Genomic DNA, 22,109 nt, shown 5'->3' on the forward strand with positions numbered 1-22,109 from the left:
GATATATAAATTGGAGGGGAAATTCCGCGGAGCCAGAGATCGGACACTGACGACTACCAAAGTGTCCGGGGATAGAGCAGCATGCTGCAGTCGTATGTCAGGGGGTGTTGCACAATCTCTTCTGCCGTGGATAGAATGAGAGCGACCCACGAGTTTAGCGACGATCGTTGTGGATCTCTGTCACTCTCCAGCAAATCGGAATCTCACTTCACCTAAGGTACTTCTCCGACGCCTCACTTCTCGACCTATGCGAGCGAATCGGTACCTGATCATCTCTGCTGTCTATTCGTGCTGATGCTTTTACATACTTAGGTTCGATGGGATTTTTCTCGACTGAACTCATATACCGCCGTCCGAGTCTAAGCTCGACGGACTCCGATACCCTAGGAGGAATCAAAGACATGTTCATCTATGTGTGCCCTGCGGAGCATTGCTATACCATTTAATAAATTTTCGAAACGTGTCAACAAACTCGGACTTCGAAACCTTTCGCGTCTCGATAAACCAAATGGTGGGCTTGTTTTCGAAGGTTCCCGATTTCTTCGCCCAATAATGAATGAACGATAGGAGATAATTGCTCAGACTCCAAGGTCGCTGAAGATTCTCAATCACGATTACTCTACCTCAGCACGGAGTTTCGGAGAATCTTCCGAGGCTTGAAATGGAAAACGGTATTCCAGAGGCGTCAAAGGTGAAAGCACCATAGGGTGATGAACAGGATGTATACATATATGACTTGGATGAATAATCTCCCGGGTTGCCAATGTGCGGGTCTCGGCCGGAAATCGGGGCTCTCTTGGAAATAGAAGCCTGCTTGATCGGAGTCCCGAAATATCATCCCAGCTTTTCCGTCTGTCGAAATGTCCCGCGTCTTAGCGAGAGTTGATCCCCGCGAAAGGCTAAACATCTCGGGTGCATAATGAGGCCGTCCCGGCCGATATCAATTGTATCGGAGCGTTTTCCTCGAGCGAATGAAGCCTTCCCATTGCCTAAATTGAAAACACACTCGCTGCGGCTCCTTCGATTCCTCACTCCTTCTCTTGTTCCGCCTCAGTTTCTCTTTCACTCGTGGGCTCTTTCGTTACCGCAGAACTGTCTTGTTTTCTGGAATCGACAGTGAGAGGAAGAGGCCAGGACAAATCCTCGGAACCCCCTTGGAAACTCCAGATGAGATGTCAGGCTCAGATCTCCAGCATCGAATGGACAATGGACGGTAAGCGATTTCTACTGCATATAATGAAGGCTGCCCGCTTCTCTATTGATTGAATGTATAATCTTCGATTGTCACGGTGCAGTACGAGATTGAAGCTATTCAGCACCATTTTCGTTGGGAAGAATTCTGCAAAATTTGGCACTAGATCTGCCAATGAACCGCCATCATACGGAGCTGCCGGCCCGCCAGTCAAGCAAGTGGAGATGCAAGCCGCACATCGCGCTGAAAGTTCGAGCGAAGAATCCCCTCCATGAGGGAAGTCCTACCCTCGGAGGTTATCTGCGCATGGCCCTTTCAAGGGTATTGAAAAAAATGTCGGAAATTAGGCTTTAGCATCGACCCAACGAGGAAGATGGAAAATCTCATGCATCACAGACGGACATGCGATTCACTCGGCATATATCCCTCAGAGACCGATGGTTCTGGAAACGCCGAGATGAATTCGGCACCGAGACGCGATCTTCCCGGGTGCTCTCGACTCCCACCGTGTCGTCACTCGCCAACTGATTTAGGAGAGAACGAGAATGGATTCCGAACAAGTTTAGCTTCATTCCAGGCTCCGTCGCAAATTCTACTCTCTTCATAGGATCAATGCTCGAGGTCTAGTCATCCTCAGATTTTTCATTGCCCTCAAAGTGGGCACACGAAGATATCCTCTGAGGGTTCAATTTCTCTCGTGGAGGGGACTCTATGACCGAAGTCTCAGCCCGGTCGGCGTCGGACATGCCCAGCACTCCCCGTAGGTCGTGATTAATATTCGTGATCCTTCGTGAATCATATTCATCAGGTCTCGCCAACTTCATCTATTTGAGCCGCTTCATCTTCATACCCATCCGTGTGACCAAGGAGACAAACCGGAGAGGGAATGACGCCGAGTAGCCTGCCGTGCTTTGCAATTTCGATCATAAATCCTGGATTCCTCTCTTGAATGCGCTTGTGTAATAATCCAATTTTCTGCGCTCTGCTACGTCCCCGAATCGGCTCGGTGCCTGCCATGCAACGCTTCCCTCAATCGGTTACCAAACGTCAAAGGAGAAAAAAGAAGACCGCCCCGAGGGTATTAAACGTAGACGTTGTTCGCCGTTGGCGTTTCTATTGGGACTCTGAGTGGTCTCTCGAGAGCCATCCTATTATGCGGATATCCTAGATGTGAATGAACGAGAATCCTGAATTCCATATGAGCTGAACAGATCATCCGTCGTAACTTTTTCCGGGTTGAAGTCGTCGTCGGAGAGATTCGCCCGAAAATAGAAAGCCTGGTTGTGGGCTGCGACCAGGGAGTTTAGTGTCTTTTTCGCCATTCTCTGAGTTCCGACCGTATGACGAACGCAGCCCGAGCTCTGTGGGAGAGTTTCACAATTTCTCTCCGTTTCCTCCTTCTAAGTGCGTAGGGCGGCGGAAGAGAGCCGAACGGCAGCCATTTTCGGGGACAGAGATCGTCCCGGAACCATCAGTCGCAGTAAGTTTTGAAATTCTCTGTGGTCGCTGAATTCTCCTGGAGGAAAGGCAGGGGTCGTGCGACCCCTTCCAAACACAATTAGACTCGCGGAATGCATACGCTTGAAAGTCGCGAGACAAAACGAGGAGCTCGGGGATATCGCACACAAAGCTAGATATCGACTTATCAGTCAGATGGTTGAGGGATATTTCGGTGCGTCCAATCTCGCCTGATTGTTGAGCTGTCCTCATCTATATGCTAAGGGGATCAAGTACATTTCTGGACCCATTCGGACGAGCACCTTTTATCGCGCGCTTGCCATGATAGATTCTCTTTGTCATTCAAATCTTTGCGGACTTGGATTTCTGCTTGTCTGCTGCTCGACTGCGAATAGTAGGTACTACGGCGGCGGCGACGAAGACCGTGTCCGTGATAAGACGTTAATAATGGGCGCAAGGAAAGCGAGAAAGACCTGATCACTAATCTTCATCTGATCGAAAAGTCGTTAGTCTCACATCCTCCGGACGGATTCCAGAGTTCTGCTCGGTGATCCGGGCAACTGAAGGAGACGAGAGAGACGAAGTATCCATCATTTTTCAGGGGCCGATCGATAGAGCCCGAGTTTCGCAGAATCATCAAGCTTCATAATTAGCTCAAGCTCGCCTACGGACCTGGGGTAGATACATAGAGAATCTTGAAGTGAACTTGAGCCCGGCTAGCTCGAGTCCAAAGCCCGGATGAATCACGGTCCGGATCCCTGTGGCTCTAATCGATTACGTATATGAAATTTTGCTCCCTTTTGTTAGGCCCATCAACGTCAGACCGCCTTCCGGCCTCTCCGTCGTCGGAGAAGAGCCCCGAACTTAAAATCTCGATCTCCAGCGGAAGATTTTCCAGCGAGAATCTCAGTCGGGCAATCTGTAGTCCAACATCGAAGCTGCTAGCTCCCGCTGCTGTTGTTGTCTTTTTCCCGGCCCTGAATACGACTCCAATCTAACGGACACCTGGCGAAAGATCATTTCCGCTTGGTGATATAGCTTCCGCAGAGCAGCGCTCCTGTACAGTATTAGCGCTGCTTCGGTTAAACCGGAGCTAGCGATTTTCTGGATGACCGGAGTCCACGGCTGAGTGGCTTGATGGCAGTTTTGAGCGCCTTGTTCAAGCCTCGGGACCGGCGTCTCGACGAGCGGCATGATTGCAAGGGGCGAGAAGCTTGATGATTTTTAGAAACATGCGGGACCGAGTCACGAAGGCGCGGCATTGGGCGGGACAGTGATTTTGCTAAGCGGGACCTGCTAATACTAGTTCTGAATCGGTAGCCAACGGGCCGGAGCTCCTTTTTTGAGCGAGCAGCTTCCCATGGGTCTCCAGACCCCGAAATGCACAGCGCCGTGTCGGGACGTCGTAATCGGGCGGCCTCTTGAATGGAACCCGCATATTTTTACCGACGGCCGGGATCGGAGCTCCTTGACGGAGCCCTTTTCGGAAACCATGACTGGCTTCGCAATCGAGCCGAGAAAAGAAGTGGCGCTCTTCGACGTGGTGTGCACGTTCTGCACTTGACACGTTAGGAGCGATAACCTTTCGTCACCCTGTCGGTGGCTTTCCGGAGCCAGCCGATCTTCACCTCCCGCTTCGGGATTGGACGCTCGCCGACGAGAGAGCGGGATCGGACTGTTGAGAGGGACGACGTCTCGAAGAATACATCGAAACATGACACCGCGCGACACACGATATCGATCGAGTCGCCGGAGGAATAGCGTAGCGAAATGCAACGAATCCCGCGAATCGTTTCAGGAGCCGGATTCGACCCAGCTCGTCTTTGCGTTATAAACCCGTTCGGACTGGACTCAACTCACGCCTTCGTTCGCCGCGCCGTCGTAAAATCCTTCAGACTCGACCGGGGAGTTCTTTTCTCAGCTGTCGGCGGACGTGACGATAGCTCAGAATCGAAATCAAACAGCTGTGCGACTGATAATCCCCGCGGAAATCCCTCGGAACACGAGGCGCTAGAGCACTCCGATACGCGTCGAATTGCATCAGTCATCGAAGTTTGGAGAGCATCAGTGCGATCGTTTCAGGGATCTCTAAAAATTGAGTACCGGATGCTCATCCCGATATTCCGCCAAAACTGAAATCGCTCGGGAGGGACAGAGAAGGCTTAATCCTCTCGCGAGTGAAAATTTCGGGCGACCGATTGGAGTAACAGCCTCCTCTTCCAGATCCAGATCGAATTTATTAGCCTGGAGAGCGACGTGTCGGCAAAAATGTTTGCTGGCGCCCATTCTCAAATACAGAGCGGAATCATCATTGAATTCCCCCGAGAATCCATCGGGCGTCCGTTTTCCCTAGTTTCCCTTCTAGTTCTCAGAGTAAGGAACGAATCAGGAAAGACTTATTCTTAGTGGGGTGAGAATGACTCCAGGAAAGGCTCCGAAGTACCCTTTGCTCGAGAGACCGAAAGCTGCTAGCGCGTGTTCGGGTGCAAGTCATTCGGAGCACTGGATGTTTCGCAGGACCGTCGCTCAGCTCGCGCTATGCAGATGATGATATCACGATCTGACAAGGAAAAGCGCTCACTGCGTAAGAAGTTGGTATTCAGTCTGTACTTCCGCGCATTTTGTGCGGGGCTCAGGCTAGGTCCGATGTGACATTGTTTTTCCATCCTGTTCGATGCCGCTTCCCGCAAGCATCCTTCACTAAGCAAGCGATGAGGCAGCTTTTCTAGCGGAAATTCCAGGAACGGCTCAAATTACTCAGAGACTGAGGAATCCTCCGTTGACTCCCAGAGATCGAGAGAACAGAAGAGCGGAAGGGATCGCCCTCACAGGCCCATGTCAGACGGTCGAGTGGCACTCATTGCGTGATGAGGAACTCGTAACCAGTGGGGGATTTTTTCCCTTATTGTATAATCCTCGGGGGTCCCTGCGATGAACCCAGAACCGTACGGAACATCAGCTTCCTGGTAGCATTCGAAGGGTACTTGAATCGTGGACTAGGAAAGCTTGCGCGATAAGCTCTTCAGCCTCTCCTCAGAAGCGGCGCAAGTGAGCGATAGCTCCTCCCGGGCAAAGCTGTCGCACGCTCGGCTAGCGCACGTACTCATCTCGGAAGCATCTGATTAGTTTTTTGTTTCCCACATAGAAGCGACTCCGCCGTGGCTCGTTCAGCGGATGCTCCTCCGTTGCGAATTCGGCATGAATACTGCATTTCAAATGCAAATGAGGTGACATATGCGATGCCCGTGGATTCGGCGTGAAATACGACACGTCTCTCACGTCTCCTTGAGACTTACGTTTGGGAATGGACACGATACCGTTTTCAAGGAATTCTATTCGCCGACCAAAACGCACACGGGGCAGACGGGTATTTCATGAACCTATTTTCTTGCATCAAAAGTCCTATTCGCAGTGTCGCCTTAGCGAATTTTCTGGAGCCGGTCACGCCAAGCTGCGAGACGCTCGTATCTTTGGTCGGGACGTTCTTGGAGCTGCGGTTGTTCCACAGCTGCAAGCTTTGCGACCGATAATCCTCGCGAGACATAAAAATATTCACTTCTCGATGAATTTTTCGTTTTCGCTCAGATCACATCGAGGAAAAACCACTCGATCTTCCATTCGAGTTGAAGGAAGCATTGAAGAACGCTGTGTCGAATCGACGGAACCTTTGAACTCGATTTGCGTCGTATGCAGAAGCTCCGTCTTGGAAAGTTCCAGACGGGTAGGAACTCTCCGGTGGTTTGTCTTTCGCTTTGAACACCTGTTCCGAATGGCTCACGTGTTCCTCCCAAGCTTCGCAGGAGCCTCGAGTCGTCTGTGCTGCGGCCGCGGCGGCTATCGAATGTGAACTTCCGTTGCGAACATGTCACCGTGAGCGTGAATTATCACGGACGGTCCGCTCCCATCGTCATCGAGCTGGAAACAACGGGAGGATGCGTCTTCCTTTCGCCGGGAACTTTTTTCGGCGCCGCGGAACGCGGACGATCATCGGCCTCCCTCTCGTTCTCGAGTCGTCTCCTCGTTCTGAGCAGACTCGCTCGGGGACGTAAATTTAATACGTGACCGGCGAGAAGAGCGAAGTATGGCTTAGGTACAGAGCTGTAGGGTTGTCAGCAAAATTCAGAACGTCTCCGATATCCTGAACAGCTGGAGTCTGCCGGAGAGCCAGAGCTCTTCGGCAGACTGGAAACGAGAATGGGAGCAAGAGGAAGATACGTTCCGTTTCGACTCCAGCCCGAGGACTCGGTTTTCGGGAATTATTGCAAGCAGGCCCTTCTCGATAATCATCTCTCCGAGTCGTCCCTCTTCAAGAATAACTCGATGTCGTCCTTCCTCTCCTGTTTGTAGATCTCATCCACTTCTCCCATGTCGAAAGTGGTACACCACGCTCCGCCTTGCCATATTAAATAATGAGGAAGGCCATTCTTTTCTTCCAGCCGAGTCCGACGTTCGCCAACAAGCAAACACGAATCGAACCCGGACCATGGACGTCAATGTATAAGCAGGAAAATTGAAGGGGGATCGTAGTGGGATCCTATCTGCTCCTACAGCAATAAATGCAGCGCATGTATCGTCCAAAGGGAGCGGCGGGGGAGAGAAGATTCGAGAGATGGAATTGAACTATAAGGGAGACCGAGAGGATGCAGATGGAGAAAGTCGAAAGCCCTTATTCCTCTTCCCCAACGTTGCGCCCTTCGTTGAGAGGCTCGACTCGTCGGTCTTTTTTATATAGCCTTCCATGGGATGGAAGAACTTCCGTATGACGCCAAACAAGCGCTCGAAGCCCGACACAGCAGATTCTTGCGCTTTCGAAAAGCTTGATGTATTAAAGGAGAAGCTCAGAAGATAAACTTCATTCCAGCCCACGACCGATGGGAGCAGAATCAATGCTTATGCATCTGTATCATCCGGTTAGATGAAGAATAATTCTGTCCTCCCATCACGTCGCTGGAGCCGTCGCAACGGTACGGGACGGGGTTGCAGTCAAAGAGAAAGATTGTCGGACGCGGATCCCTCTTGAGACGAAGTTAGGCCCCGTTTTTCTTCCGCCAGGGCGAGAGCTGAGCTCTCGCAACTCCATGGGGATTTCCTAATCTGGAGCTCGTGTCCGGATAACGTTCCGTGAACCATGAGAGTTGCGGGACCAAACGCGCTTCAAGCCTCGTTATTTCCTTTGGCCGTATAAATTTTTGGTGATAACAACCGCCAGGAGGTTTGCTCCGAAAATTTCCTCGTTTCCCATCTCTCGAGTGGCTCGGGTTCCCTCGACGCTCGAGTCGGCTCCGACTCGGACGGAGCTCTGCGGAGAGAGGGAAATGACCAAAACGGGGACGCACGGAAATCATTGCTTTCGGCTGTGTTTTTTCGATCTCGACGGGACACTGTCACGGCCGGTGCTGTGTGTTCCGCAATCTGATGTGGAGATGGGAGAATCGAGGCCTTCGTGTACTAGGTTAGATCGACATTGCGCATCTCGGTCATATCTCGCACTCTCGCTCTTACTCCCCGGGAAGATATTATTAAACCGATCGAGTCAGCGCACGGTGACGCCTAGGATCGGGTGTTCCAGCGAACAGGAATTGAATCACTTCGATTCGATCGTGAAAGCGGGTGGAGTAGAATTAGAGGTAGAGCTCATAGCGGCCCATCAAATTCGCTCTGGAAGTGACAGAAGCATCATCAAATACCCGCGGAATTTTCGCAGGCGCCTTCATTTCACTCGGATGATTCGCAGAACCTCCGGTATCCTCGTGGGAGCACCTCTGGCCGACTGGGAATCGGTGAGTGCCTTTCATGCGGGAAAAATAAGATCAGATATGACTTCCTCCGAGTTCGTGACTGCGAGAGCATCGGTACGTTGCGTAAGAGTTGCCTCGTTTTCTCAGCTGGCAGGAATTGCCGACCGGAGTGGCCACTTGGGTCCGCCTAGACAGCTTGCCACATGCTCTCATCAAGTGTCAAACGAGCAATTACGTCCCGCAGGACGTCGTAACCTGGACGTATTCCCGTGCTACCGAAGCCTGTGGTTCATTGTAGAAGCTACGAGACTGTTCTCTATAATGAAAGCTTCTTGATTATCCTGCCTACCTCCCTCTATCGCAATCGGGCTCTCGATGAGAAAGACAACTGCCTCACTACGCCTCGGCGTAATTGTGTCTCTTTCGGCCTCCATACAGTACATAGTGGCGTCGTTCGAGCAGGATCACCGGAACTTCGGCCAAGGCTCCACGTAATCGTCGACCAAGAGATGAATCACAAACAGAAGCCTGCAATAGGCGCCTGCTCCAGCGTCACCCAAATGGGCAACTCGATCGCGGATTTTTAGGACGTACTCTCGTATGAGATTTTGTTTCTGGAGAGAAGGAAAATAAAATTCTCCTTTTCCCAGAGGATCCGGAACGAGGACTCGATTTCTCTCAGAATATCCCTCGAAGATTCGGACACAGAGTGGGTCCGATGTTACCGAGAGGGTAGCGTCTGCTGCTCAGACCACCATGAAACATCTGTCCCATCATTTTCCTTGCGGATTGATTTATTGATTGGCCACAATGTCACCGCCGTCCACCGCCGGCCTACTGTTTCATCCTCGTGTAGGGCATTGTGCGGCCCGGTTCGTATCGCTCCGTAGACATGGGCGTGCGTTCCCGTACGATCTTCCATCTTCCGCAGCGAGAGTCGCGATGAGAACTCTACGCTTCCTCGCCATTAGAATGTCAGTCCCGCTCCGATATTCAATGCGAGAGCTTGAACACTGCGTTCTGGGAAATCTCGCTGAGGACCCGACATTTGAATGTAGGGCTTGATGCCAGAGATGAATCTGACGCGTTTCAACACTCGCTGCATGGACAACGCGGGCGTTGAGAAATACTCCGGCCGGTTTCAGCAAAGTAGGCTCAATTCGTCTGACTGATTGCCGAATATTCCAAGCCGTAGAATTAACACGGCTGTGTTTTGTCGAGTGGGACGTGCTCCGAATGATGGCGCCGCTCGGGAGTGAAATGCAGATTGGGGTGCGAGCGACGCCACCTGCTGTGCCGGAAACCCGAGCTGGAGCGATTTCCATCAAGCCGCCAGGGTGTTGGTGCGTTTGTTTGTTTCTGCGTCTCCTCTGTCAGGTCTAGGGCGACGGGAATGAATCGCCGCTTTTTTTCGCGGACGATCGATATCGATGGGGATTTCGAAGAAAATCCCATTTCATCGTTCGGGACTTGATGCGATGAGTTCACAAGGAATCTTCTCGCTCATGAACAATGGATGACCGTGTACGGAAACGCTTCGTTAGATTCCGGTGACATATTTATGTGAGCCGATTCCGCAAGCCGAACTTGGATCTTACGACGACTCGGACGACCACCCGCTTCCGGCTCAAGTTGCACATCCCCCTCGGGCGGGTGAGTCAGCGAGTCCTTTTTGCGAACGCTTCTGCGCTCTTCCGCGGTCTTAGAGTTTCCAAGTTCGACGCAATGAAGTAATCTGTGTACCCAGCGTCTCTTGCGGCGAGGAGCTCTTCAGGTTCGGCAACTTCCGCCAGTCGCTTAGAGAGGCCGATAATCGAATGCAGACACTGATTATGCATTTCATCTCTGACTTGGTTCGGATTGAATCCCGAGGATGGACTAAGAGATATCTGTGAATTTGGGAAAGATGTGCGACGGACTTGCCCATAGTTTTCGGGTCTCGAAACTAATGGAAACCCCTCTTCCCCCAGAGAAATGCGCCCCTCCGAGGGAAGGATCCTCTGGCAGGAAGAGCGAGCCTTCGACCTCAAAACGTCAGAATGCGAGAGAGGAAAAGCACCCTTTCGCAGCGAACAGATTGGCGCACCAATCTCATAACTCCCCGAGAGGCCCCATGTTCCCCCGCCGTTGGTTGACGTTCATTCCGCGCTACGCTCGCGCGTTAGAGGAAAAATCGGTCGATGGGTAAGGAAGACCTGTGGGCTTCGCAGGCCCGTGATGCGCCCAAGGTGAAACGATTCCCGGGCGGGTTCGACTGTCTGATTGCAAGTCGGGGTCAATCATTCCTCACGAGCTCGGGAGCGGGAGAAATCCAGAGACTGGAGGGAAGCTCCGTAAATCCATAAAACTGGAGGACAGTCATGATGGGAATCGAAAAGACGCCTTTGCTCGACCCCGTACCTTTTTCCCAGGAATCAATCGGAAACACTTCCCATCTCTCTGCTCCCGACAGCGCATGGCATTAGGATCTCCGTTAGGTAGGAATAATCAAAACACCGGAAGCGACTGAGGGCATGGGGCATGTCTTGGATCTTTATGAATCGTCACTCTGCACACGGGACAGGAAAACTTTCCTTTCCAAAGAATCCGACCCAGAAACTCGACATCTCGATGCTCTGACTCTCAACCACTTGCGCACTCCCGATTTTCCCGGCTATCGCTGGTACAAAAGAGGGTGATTATTTTAGCCTCTTTCCGAGCGCCACTGGTCTCATCGGGGAATGTTCGATTCCAATCCCAAGCTCAATACACCGAGGGAGGATTCTCGATTGAAAAGTCGCGATGTTGAATCAAGAGATGAACATCGTGAGTACAGTGCTGATGCCCCGCCCCGGGTGCCTCGATTAGTGTCAGACTTGTCCAACCGGTGGGACTCGCTTACGAACGAATGATATAATTGTTGGAATCATGTTCCCAGCTTCGGAGTCAATTCGAGGGTTTATCAGGGTCCAGAATCGAGGGTTCTTCATTGTCGGCCCCTCCTCGATCGGGGCGAATACCGAGTTAGGAATCCTCCATACTGAAGTGTTGGCGATTTTGTAGGGAAGAATGCTCGCATTGTCGAATGGCGGAGAAGCGCGACGGGATCCGAACAAACGACCAGGGACACTATTTCCATGCGGCTAGCCCTAGGCGGCAGGTTTTTAGGACCGTCAACTCGGTGCTAGCGCTATTCTCCTTCATCGATGCTAACCTTTGTTTTCGACCCACAAAAAGCGTCGCTCCGGCTCAAGCCTCCGGCGTTCCCTCTCCCCGGAGTCAGCCGCCGAGGACGAGGTTTTCACCAATGATTCTCCGGAAGAGTTTATAGTGAGAGGAGCAGCGATTGACGCGAGTCGTTCTCGAATTCCTCGACTCGGAGGCACCTCAAACAGTTAAACGATGGCAAACGGATCGCTACTCTCGTGTTCTTTGACTGACCGTTCCCTTCCGGAGAGAGAGAGAGCGAATCATAAGGAATTCATCTGAACGCGCATCGGTTGACCTACCATCGTATCCGTTTCCATATGTACACGCAGAAGAGTCTCTCGAATGTGAGCGGACGAGTACCTTCCTGGAGAAAACAGCGGACGATTGGAATCCCAGAAGCAGCATTTCTATGGGCACATCGAGACTGACCGCTTACGGCGGGAAACTAGCGAGCCTGTCGCGGACAGGGGCCCGGTTCGGTTTCGTTAATGAGCGATCGAACGAAGTCGTCGCAGGCGAATCATCCCTCATCCGACCGACACGATGTCAGAAAGATCGCCCCTCTTGACCTCTCTCCAAGGAAAGGGAGGATCCCGATTCGCTCTAAAGAATTCAGTCGAGCGCATTCGATCGCACGGATTCACTCAAGCGCATCCGCTAAAAGCCTCGGTGACCGAAGTCATCCACTCCAGTCCAGGTTTTCCAGCTGATATACCAACAGGGAGTCGACGACGATTGGCACCGGCGGCGTACCGATGGAGCGCGGCCACGAGAAGCAAACGAGGGAGCTCCCAGACTCCCAGAGTGCTTGCAGCCAGGTGAGTTGAACGGGCGATCATAATAACGAGATTCGGCGAGGTCAAGATCATTGGGGATGAAAGCTCTCGCGTCGAAACACTTCTCGATTCCTCGAGTCCCGGAGGCGTTCTACGACGGCCGGCTCTTGGCATTGGGAGCTGTCGACGGGGGAGGCTCGAGGTCATTGTCGACGTCGCGCCGTCCGCCTCACTGGGGGATCATACGATATCACTAACTTCACGGCGAAAATGCACGCAAAGCAACCTGCCAAGCCGAGGGTCAGCAGCGTGACGTTGACGTTACTTATTACGCTGCTGCCGAGCTCAATCTTCCGTGGATCGCAGATGCCGTCCACTCACGACAAAGGAACGCTATTTCCGAGCCGGTAATTCATCGACGTGGCATCAATCCATTTACGAGTCGCTTCTTCCGAGGTCTGTATTGTCAGGTCGGGGTTTTGCTACGCTGAAGTGGAGACTGACTCCCCGGCGGGATCTGCAATGGCCTGTCGCTGGTTTTCTCCAGAAGCAATCGAACGTGTCCATTTGAGTTAAGCTCCTGGACCGGCTTCCCGATATAGCATGATGCATCTTATACTGGAAACGCCGCGGAGAGAGGCGGGAGAGAGTTCCCCCGTCGAGAGCTCCTCCGGCTGTGGGAGATATTTGGAATTCATTCGTATCTTGAATTCAGAGGGAGCATCGTGCAGAAAAGCGGTTTAGTCAGAACCTTTTTGTTTTGGGATATGGAGCTGCCGTCACTATTTCCATTCGCTGCTTTCCGGCTCCCGCTTTGTTTGTTTTGCGATCCTCCATGCAAAATAACAAACTTCGCGAGACCGGAGACGCCCCACAAAATATTTTAAAGCTTCTGCCCTCCCTCAAAGATGTTGTTGACATACCATGATGAGATGTTTCCGAGTCTATTGGATTCGTATTGACGTTTCCGAACGCTCCGGGCCGTATCCTAGATTCTTGCTCGGCGTGTACCGTCCGTCGGACCGACTACCGGTCAGTAAGAGTTGAGGAGGTTCCCAAACGTCAACGAGCATGACCCGCACGCAGAAATTCACTTCTACGCATGATATGAGGACAACACAGCCGAGGTCGAGGCTGAATGAGAGGTTGAATGCTTACAAACCTCTTTGATAGAAATTGATGGGCTCACAAGCGAGCAGAGAAGAATTCGGCTCGGCCCCCGAGTGGACCGTGGATGGGACCTCTATGGATCAGATTCGCCGATCGCATTGAAAAGCTTGTGGATATTTATGGGAAGGTCCGCTGCCCCGCCACCTGCGGAAAAGCGAAAGACTGGAAGTTGAGGTTACCAATCCTTCTCCGACTGATGGCTGTTCACGGGGATCAATATCGATAACTCGATCCAGGTTCGCGGAACCTCTCGGATTCCCAGAGAATGTCGCACAGGTTCCGCCCAGGAAGTATTCCGGAATGCGTTGTCCGTCACAGGCGCACCCAACCTGATAGGTGGAGATTCGAGAAATCGATCTCTCCGATATTTATCTTTCTTTCTGGAGTATTAGGCAGAGGCAGATATCCCCGCGAAAAGAAGCCTCTCAGGTTTCGATTATCTATAATTAATGAGACAGAGATCGATTCCTTATCGGCTCCGCCGATCGCTTTTTTCGCGGAGCATACGCCAGAGGAATGAATACCCCTATCGGAAGACTATCCGAAGGGTTAAATTTGGAATCGTTGAACTATTGCCGTAACTCTCTCAATCGGGGAAACGATCACGGAACAAGGGCCAGGTCGAAATCCGTGACAGCGAGAGCTATTGCGTCGTTAATTGTTCCACTTCCGATAAACTCATCGTGCCTTGAGTCGGATTATCGTCGGCCGGTGCGGCCGACCGATGTGAGCAAAAGCCAGCTCAACCGGTGTCCGGGACGATGCGGCGTGCCTGAAGATTTTCTCCAGTTTCCACATGATGCCTACCTTCGTTTTTCCATCCGATAATATTTGATAGGATCGGGAAGACGACGATTGGTGTGCCCTGGGCACCCGCAATGATGAGTTTCGATTGATGATGATTGCGTCCTCGGTAGGGAAGATTTTTGTTGTATTCGGGCCGAGAGGCCGAAGTGATTGAGCCCTCTCCCCTCTCTAGTATTTAAGGAATCGGCAGATGGAATAAAAACACTTCGTTTTTCCCGAGCCTCATAATAGTGGTAACACACGTAGACCTCGATATCCAACAATTTTGCGCCTCAGTGAGAATGATCGAGCGTATATCACATCGCTGACTCTCAGGTCTCGGTGAGCTGGGGTCGAGGATTCCGAATCCGGGGTCTGTTTCTTCGAGTGGGCTCTTGTTTTCAAATTGTGATCCTTTTTGTGATTTTTCCAACTTGGATTTTTCCTTAGGAGCCTTGAGATAAGCGTCGTTCGGATCCGTGGTATGTGAGCTAGGGTAATTCAAGTCTATGCTAAGAAAATAGAGTCGACTCTTCAGATTTCTCTTAGCATCCGAGACTGGCCATAGGTTTTCATTCCCAGCTCAGAGACCATTGCTCAGAACCACATGAAATTATTTACTTCAGATATGGCCCAGGCCTGAGTCTATGTGCTGCCGAATTTCCATGGCTTCTTTTGACGGCTTTTCGACAGGAAATCATGGCTTCTTATGTTTTCTCTAGCTCAGATATATCATGGGAAGATGATGCAGGCAAACTATCTGTAACCACGCGTCTTCTCGTCTCGGGCGACTGAACTGCAGAAATTCGCTTATTTTTGCGTGCTTATCTTGTAATACAGGCAAGCTTGCCCGAATCTTACGTAATGATAGCATACTTCCCGGACTAATGATCCAAGTCTACTCCGGATGAAGGCGGAGGAATCATGTGCCATAAATCATTCTGATATTCACTTTATCTTCTGAGATCATTCCTCATTCCTCAGGCAGCATGATATTCTCGAGGGTACAGTATACGATGCTCCTCGAGGAAGGAATCTAGCGATCGACTCGATAAGGAATAGCTTTGGAGTTTTAAAAGGAGTCTCCGGAAAGCGTTCGAGATGGTCATACGCAGAATTCTACCCCCGCGAAACCGCGGAAATTGCCCCTTAGAATACAGAGGAGTAATCTCGAAGATGAATTCTGGGGAATTCCTTGCGTCGCGACGATCCGCTGTGATCTCTCAAAAGCATTTCGGCAAAGATTCACATCAGAGTTGGATCGCATGCTGGCGCAGGTCGCCGTGAGAAGCTTCAAAAGGCTCCGCGGCTGTCTCGGGCTCGGCCCTCCGCGTTCGGGGATATCGGCAATGACGTCAGGTGCTCGAATTTCAAATCCGAATCGGAAAATTGAGAAACCCCTGCACCGAGATCGGAGAAGTCCCGGAATCACGATTTCGGGTTTTGTGCGCGATTTAGCCGACGACAGCCTTCCGTCACTCTCCCTTCCGCTCCCCATGGTATCCATGTCGAGGCAGCCGGTATCATACTGTGCAGAACTGTTGTTATACTCGATTATTCGGTCCGAGATCCGGAAAACATGTCGGGGTCGACATTATGTGTGGCCGATCGATTGCGGATATTACTTTCTACCGATACCTGCTGACCTTCGAGCAGTCCCGATACGATGCCAGTCTGGAGGCAGAAGATCGAAGGGGGAGGGGGGGCAGCAAGATTCATCGTCGCCGAAAAGGAATTCAGTCATCATTCGAGGCCTAGATGAATTCAAAGAGGGGCTAAGTCTATTCGGAAGCGAATGGTTGACCCGATCTGGGTCTCATAAAATCGAATCATCGTCGTCGTTAAGAAGAGTTTCTCGACCATCCGGGATCGCTGGGAAACTCAGGAACACGACGAGTAACTCTTATTTCCCATGAATGCGGGGAAAATTCTGCCTTATTCCCCTCGGCTAAAATATCTCGATTATCTCGATTTTTGTGAGGCATGATGGCGGACAGGCTTGTATCTAGGAGTTGAGCTCGCTCATCTCGAACTTACTCTCGCTCTCACTGTGCAAACAGGGAGCGTATCTCAATTCAGGGCTCCTTCCGGGCAGGACCACTCGAGTCAACGTTACGGCCCGAAGTTTCGCGTCGCGGATGTAACCGATGAGGCCAGTTTCCTGAGAACGGATACGGGAAGTTGATGTGCCCGGCTGGATCGAGCCTGGGACTTGGATTTCGACGGAATCGCAAATGATAGCACTCTTCTTCACGAGAGCCGTGGCAGAATCTCCGCGTCCTAACTCGGCGATGCGTAAGCGACTCTCAGCGACGGGCAGTCGAGTGCCCAGCGAGTCTCATGCATCCCAAGTCCTCAGGATGTCCTCGACCAAACCACAGAACTCTGATAAAGCAGCGATCAAGATTATCGATCGCTCCATACTGATCTGATCCTCTACAAATGAGTCCAGGAGCCTCTCAGTATCCAGCTCGGAAGGCAGAACCCAAGATCTCCGTCCAGTGACCTTTGGGTTTCGCATACGGCTTTTCCTCGAGTCACAAGCTCGCGCGGAGATGTTTCAAGCAGATCCCCGATCGCGCCTCTCGTGAGCAGACCACGAAAAGGCTAATCTTCCTATAGCGCTAATTATAGGCTTCGTTGTCGGGGCGTCGTACGTGAGACGACGGGAGGATAGACAGCAGCAGCGGAAGCAGTCAATAAGAAGTCCGCAGCACGTCGAGATATGGCAGCCCATTGTTCCTCGAGCCGCACGGCTCGACCGTTGAACGAAAAAAGGGACCGTTTGTTGCTCCAAGCACACAAACAATGGAGCTCCCGATGAGCACATCGCCTCTTGCCGTGACTCCGAAAAGGTAGCGGCAACAGCGGAGCTAAACGGGATGACACGTGGGAGATAGCGTCAAGAATACTCTAACTCCAGCTATACGTTTGGGACTGTAGCAAACATGGGATAGCGACGTCAAACTCGGACGTGAGGTCAATGCTTCGCCTCTGCGTTTATATATAGACACACATCTGTAAAGATTTGTTGGCTGTCGTCTGTCGCTAACTCACAGAAGTGGAATCACGCGGAAAGATCGTCCCGCGGAACATGGTGCGAACTCCGCGTTCGGATTCTGCATAGATCATCAGCGTCTTCTAAATAGAGACTCGCATGTAGAACCCCCTCGCGTCGGTGGGCCCCTCCAAACTCGCACACAATGGATGTTTCTGCTGCTGCTCGCTCCTTGTATATGTACGCAGGCGAGACTAAAAAGTCTCGGAACTTCGACCCGAACCGAGTCTTTCCAACTCGATGATTCCGTTCGGGGAGCGTCTTATTCACCAACGCTTGTGAGGCATAAGCTGTCGAACGACTCATCCGCTCCTCTAGCGAGCGATTATATCTCCCACAGTCAGGATCTCGACGATGTCATCTCGACAATCGCGCCCATGTGTATTTTTCTCTCGAGTTCACATGAAGCGAGATCTATATCCGCAAAAATTCAAACATTGAAATTGGATGAAGGAAATAATTGAGGTTTCCCTCTCGCAACAACAATTTCCCACTGGAGATGGCTGCGACGGATGTGAATGAACGAAAGCGCTCACATTCCGGTGAGTTGCTAAGGTGGTCGGATACGTTGATGGAACGCGGTTCCTGAAGCTCATCCTATACATCGCAGCCCAGTCGCTGATGTTGTCCATTGACTGGCTTTGTGTTTGCACTTGCCTATGTACATATATCGCTAGCTTGTCTCCTTGCTCCCTCACTCCCGAGGCTTGTTGCTCGCAATGTCGGACGGTTGGCATGTTTTCCTCGACACAAGGCTTTCTGGCATTTGTCTTCGTGCCAATATCCGCCCTACCACAAAATACCAAGCTAAGAAAATAACGGAGACCTACACGCGCTGACGTTCACTTCGGCTCCGGCTGACGTCGTTCGTGAAACTTTCAGCAGATCGACCTTCAAATTGAAAAATGGAAACCAGCTCCCATGGTGAGCAGAGATCTGGCTCTTGAATCCGTCATCGGAAACCGAACGTATGTAGTGTGCGGGAATCCGCTATTTTATGAACTGCATTGGGTGAGCTCCACCGAGTTTGCAGACTCAGGAGTTAGGAATCTCGTCGGGGTATATTGCCGGTCTGTGCTTGCAGAGACACCCTGTTCTTGTGTCTCGGCTGGCTTTCCCTACAGCGACGGGGAGTTCCCAGTCCGTGAAAAACAGCCGAAGAATTTCGCTCCGTCTCCGCACCCATCCCACCAGATTGCACCCTCGGGGCGACCAGAAAGCTTCACAGCGGCGTTCCCCCTAATGTCTTCGAACGAATCGATGAAAATACATGAATGATGGAAAACATGGATCATTGGAGCAAGTATCCCTCCAGTGGAATGCTCGGAGTTCTCGGAAAATACATTTGGACGGTGGGTCGAGCCGTGAGAGAGTCGCATCGATCGAGCTCCGAGCTCCGGGGATCCCCGGTGGCTCTGAATATGACGACTCCTTCAGTCAGAGCATTGACTGGAGGGATTCCCCAGCGCGCTTGTCTGAATAGAGAAACCGCGACGGGTTTCTCGGCGAGCATTTACACATCCGTCCGGAACATCGACTCGGCGGCGGACGAGACAACCAGATGAGCCCTCGAGCCCACCCGCTTCGGGCCGTATGAAGTGAATTCTTCCCCAAAATGATAGCTCCTACTTCCCGGCTCCTTTTGGTTAGAAGTGATGAATGATGAACAACAATCTCGGAAGCTGAAAGCTGCGAAGTCGAGACGATGATTCTTTCCGCTGTCTCACGAGCCGCGGCGGATGAGCGTCGATGGAGCGAAAAGCAAGCGATCCATCGATTCCGTGATGTGGAGGGAGACACTTCGGTATAACTATCGGTATTGATATTCCTTCCCCTAGGAGCGGCCAAGAATGATGGTTCTTCGAACATATTCGCCAAATGCTCAAGGATAGACGGAGACTCCTCTCCTCTCTGCCTGGATCTTCTATGGAGCTCCGAGCAGCAGACTGACTTCAGACTAAGTGGCCTCCGCTGATGATTCAAAATCTCTCGCCTATAGTCAGGCCGCCCTCGCCTCAGAAGGCTATAACCGGACATCGTCCGCTTGAGCTGTATGAGAGAACTTGTTCGCGCTCCCCGGTCCCTCACAGAGTGTTCTCTCCCTGGAGTGTTTTGGCACATAGGGCTTTCATGAGAGCGATGATGAGCGGTGATCTAGGATGAAGAAATCCAAAACTAATTTCCGTCGCGGAAATTCCAAATCAGGGGCTCGACTTCGCAAAACTTCCATTTCTGGCAGTACCCGAAGAATACAAAGCATGCGAGAAGCGGAATCAAGATTCCTACGGAACAGAACCTCAGCAATTCAGGACGGGTCAAGGATCCGATACCCTTGTTTCGCTCTGATCGAACGAATAGAGTGGGAGCGCATCGGTGGACGCGTCAATGTCTCTACGGAAACATCTCTCTCGCCATCAGGAATGCTTCTGATGGTCTGTCGAACCTTCTTCTGACAAAATTCACTCTTTAAACCGAAAAGTATCCCTCAGGGAGGGAGGGAGGCAAGTCAGCTCTTGCGAAGTACCCGCTCTATTTACTCGGCGTCTCCGCTTTTCTCACCCCGTGCCCTGGGCTCCAGCGTCTTCCCACCGATATGTTCGACCGACATCGGCCGTCCGTGATCAGAATTTCCATCTAATAGTCTGATGGGAGTCTCCAACCTTTTATGTCGGCGCTTTGCATAATCTCAGTGGAACGGCCAAAGAGATTACAGCCTTCTGAAGGAATAAGGAGGGAACGTCGATGACGTCGACAGTGAGCTCCTTCGTGTGCGCTGCGCTACGTCACTAATGACAAACAAAGTCTGACCTTAATGCTCGCCACGATAGTTCGCAGCGAGATCAAGCGATTTTCATCCATCGCCTGGCGCCTCGGATGAAGTGACAAGTTTGTCTTATCGGGTCTCCTCGGTCGCGGACCGGGAGGATCTCGATGGCTCGGGGCGGTCATTCGCATGGAGGCAGGTTGCGCAATTTTCGAGTTTGTCGGCTTTTTCGAGAAACATCATTCCGAAGAGGCGAACGACTAGCCAGTGACCGGAGCAGCCATCGGACGGCATCAGACTTGGGTACGCAATGAGTTTTCTGGCCTGCGGGAGCAGAGCTCTGATGAGGGAGGCGATATGTGGACTGATATAGATAGGTTTCGTTTTATTTTTACGATGGAGTTCTATTGTAAGAAGTCATTCCGATCGTCGCGGCGACCTTGGGCTCCGTCGGCCTCGCTCGGTGCCGCCGCTTTCTGATGTCCTCTTTCTCGTTCCGCCGAGATTTATATCGTCGCTTCCTTCGTCACCGAGATTTTCGGCGTCTACTGGAAGACGTCGGACTGAGACTCCGACTAGGAATCACAAGTTTGGCGCCGACCACCAATTTCAACTTCATCTTTCTCTTCTGAATCCCGCTCCCGAAAGTGTTCCCATGACACTCTGGGCGCTTTCACCGCTCAGTGGAGATATTTCCAGTCGGCGGAGGTCTCTGCTCCTGAAATCTGAGCATCCGAAACTCTTTGACGAGACCACCCTAATCAGTAAGAGTTCCCGACACTCGTCTTCCCCCAATCGGGAAGAACGGAGTATCAAATTTCGCTGCACACTCCCACTTCTGACGGGATAATCAGCAGTCGAAGCTTCCCATCACAGTTCGCTCCAGTCACCGCCAAAAACTTCAGCGGATGAACTTTGCTTTAGGTCAAGGGCAGTGATTGGCGGGAACTGATGAGGAAAATCGCTCGAGGTGAGACCCAGCTTCCATAATAAGCCGTGACGGGCGAGATGATCCTCAATCCCCGGCCCTGGAAGGCTAAAGAGGACTTCCCAATAGTGCCGGAGAAGGAAAAAGATGGAAGTGGAGCGAGAGCGAGAGGGAGCTCAAATTCTGAACAATGGGTATGGGGAAGGAGAGGGAAACAAAGGACTCTAGGGAAGAGCTCCCATAATTTGCACCTCGGAGCCGAGCCAGGAATGGAGATATTTTCTGAAAGAATCACTCATCATACTGCGAATCCGAGAGCAATGCAAGAGTCGGCCTCCGGACTACCGATTCATACCAAATATTTTCGCTAATCCAAGACCAACGAAGACATCGGACCCTTCAAGGGAGCGGACAGGCTAAAAATAGGTAGAGGAACTTACTCTATCTCTCCTTGTCTTTGCCCTTGTCCCGCTCACAGTTTGACGTGTATCCTCAATACCGGCGCGCTGACGATCTTCCGCAAAAGAAGCCTTCATGTCGACGCTTCTCGAGGATAAGGGATCTTGTGAAAGTTTACAATCAATTTACTATTGTTCGTCATGTCTGTGTCTTCGTTTCGTTCACCAGATGCCTTACAAACACGACGACGCGACGTCGTCATCGCCGTATTTATTGTTTCTCTATTTGATGTCTTGCCTCGGCAATCGTAACAACCATATATCGAATCCATTGTGTCACAACGGCAGTGTAAAGACGATCTTACAATTAGCGGGGAGGATGTCCAGCTAGGGAACTCTCCGAAAAAAACCCGACCTTCCGGAGCCGCATTGCCGGTATCACGCCCACGAGCAGAAATTTCCTCTCAAGGCTCCAGTGGAGACTCATTGCGAATCCAGAAAAGTTTATCAGGGCCGAGTCGGGGAAATCCCTGAATCTTGCATTGGGAGGCCATTCCTGATTTGACAACCCGAAAATACATTAATGTGGTGCTCGGTGCTCGGTTTGGGGATCTGACGCGCGGATATTCCGGTAGATTGAGCCTGGGAGCGC

Source organism: Galendromus occidentalis, unplaced genomic scaffold (genome assembly GCF_000255335.2).
Source record: "Galendromus occidentalis unplaced genomic scaffold, Mocc_1.1 scf7180000075554, whole genome shotgun sequence".
Taxonomy (NCBI): Eukaryota; Metazoa; Arthropoda; class Arachnida; order Mesostigmata; family Phytoseiidae; genus Galendromus; species Galendromus occidentalis.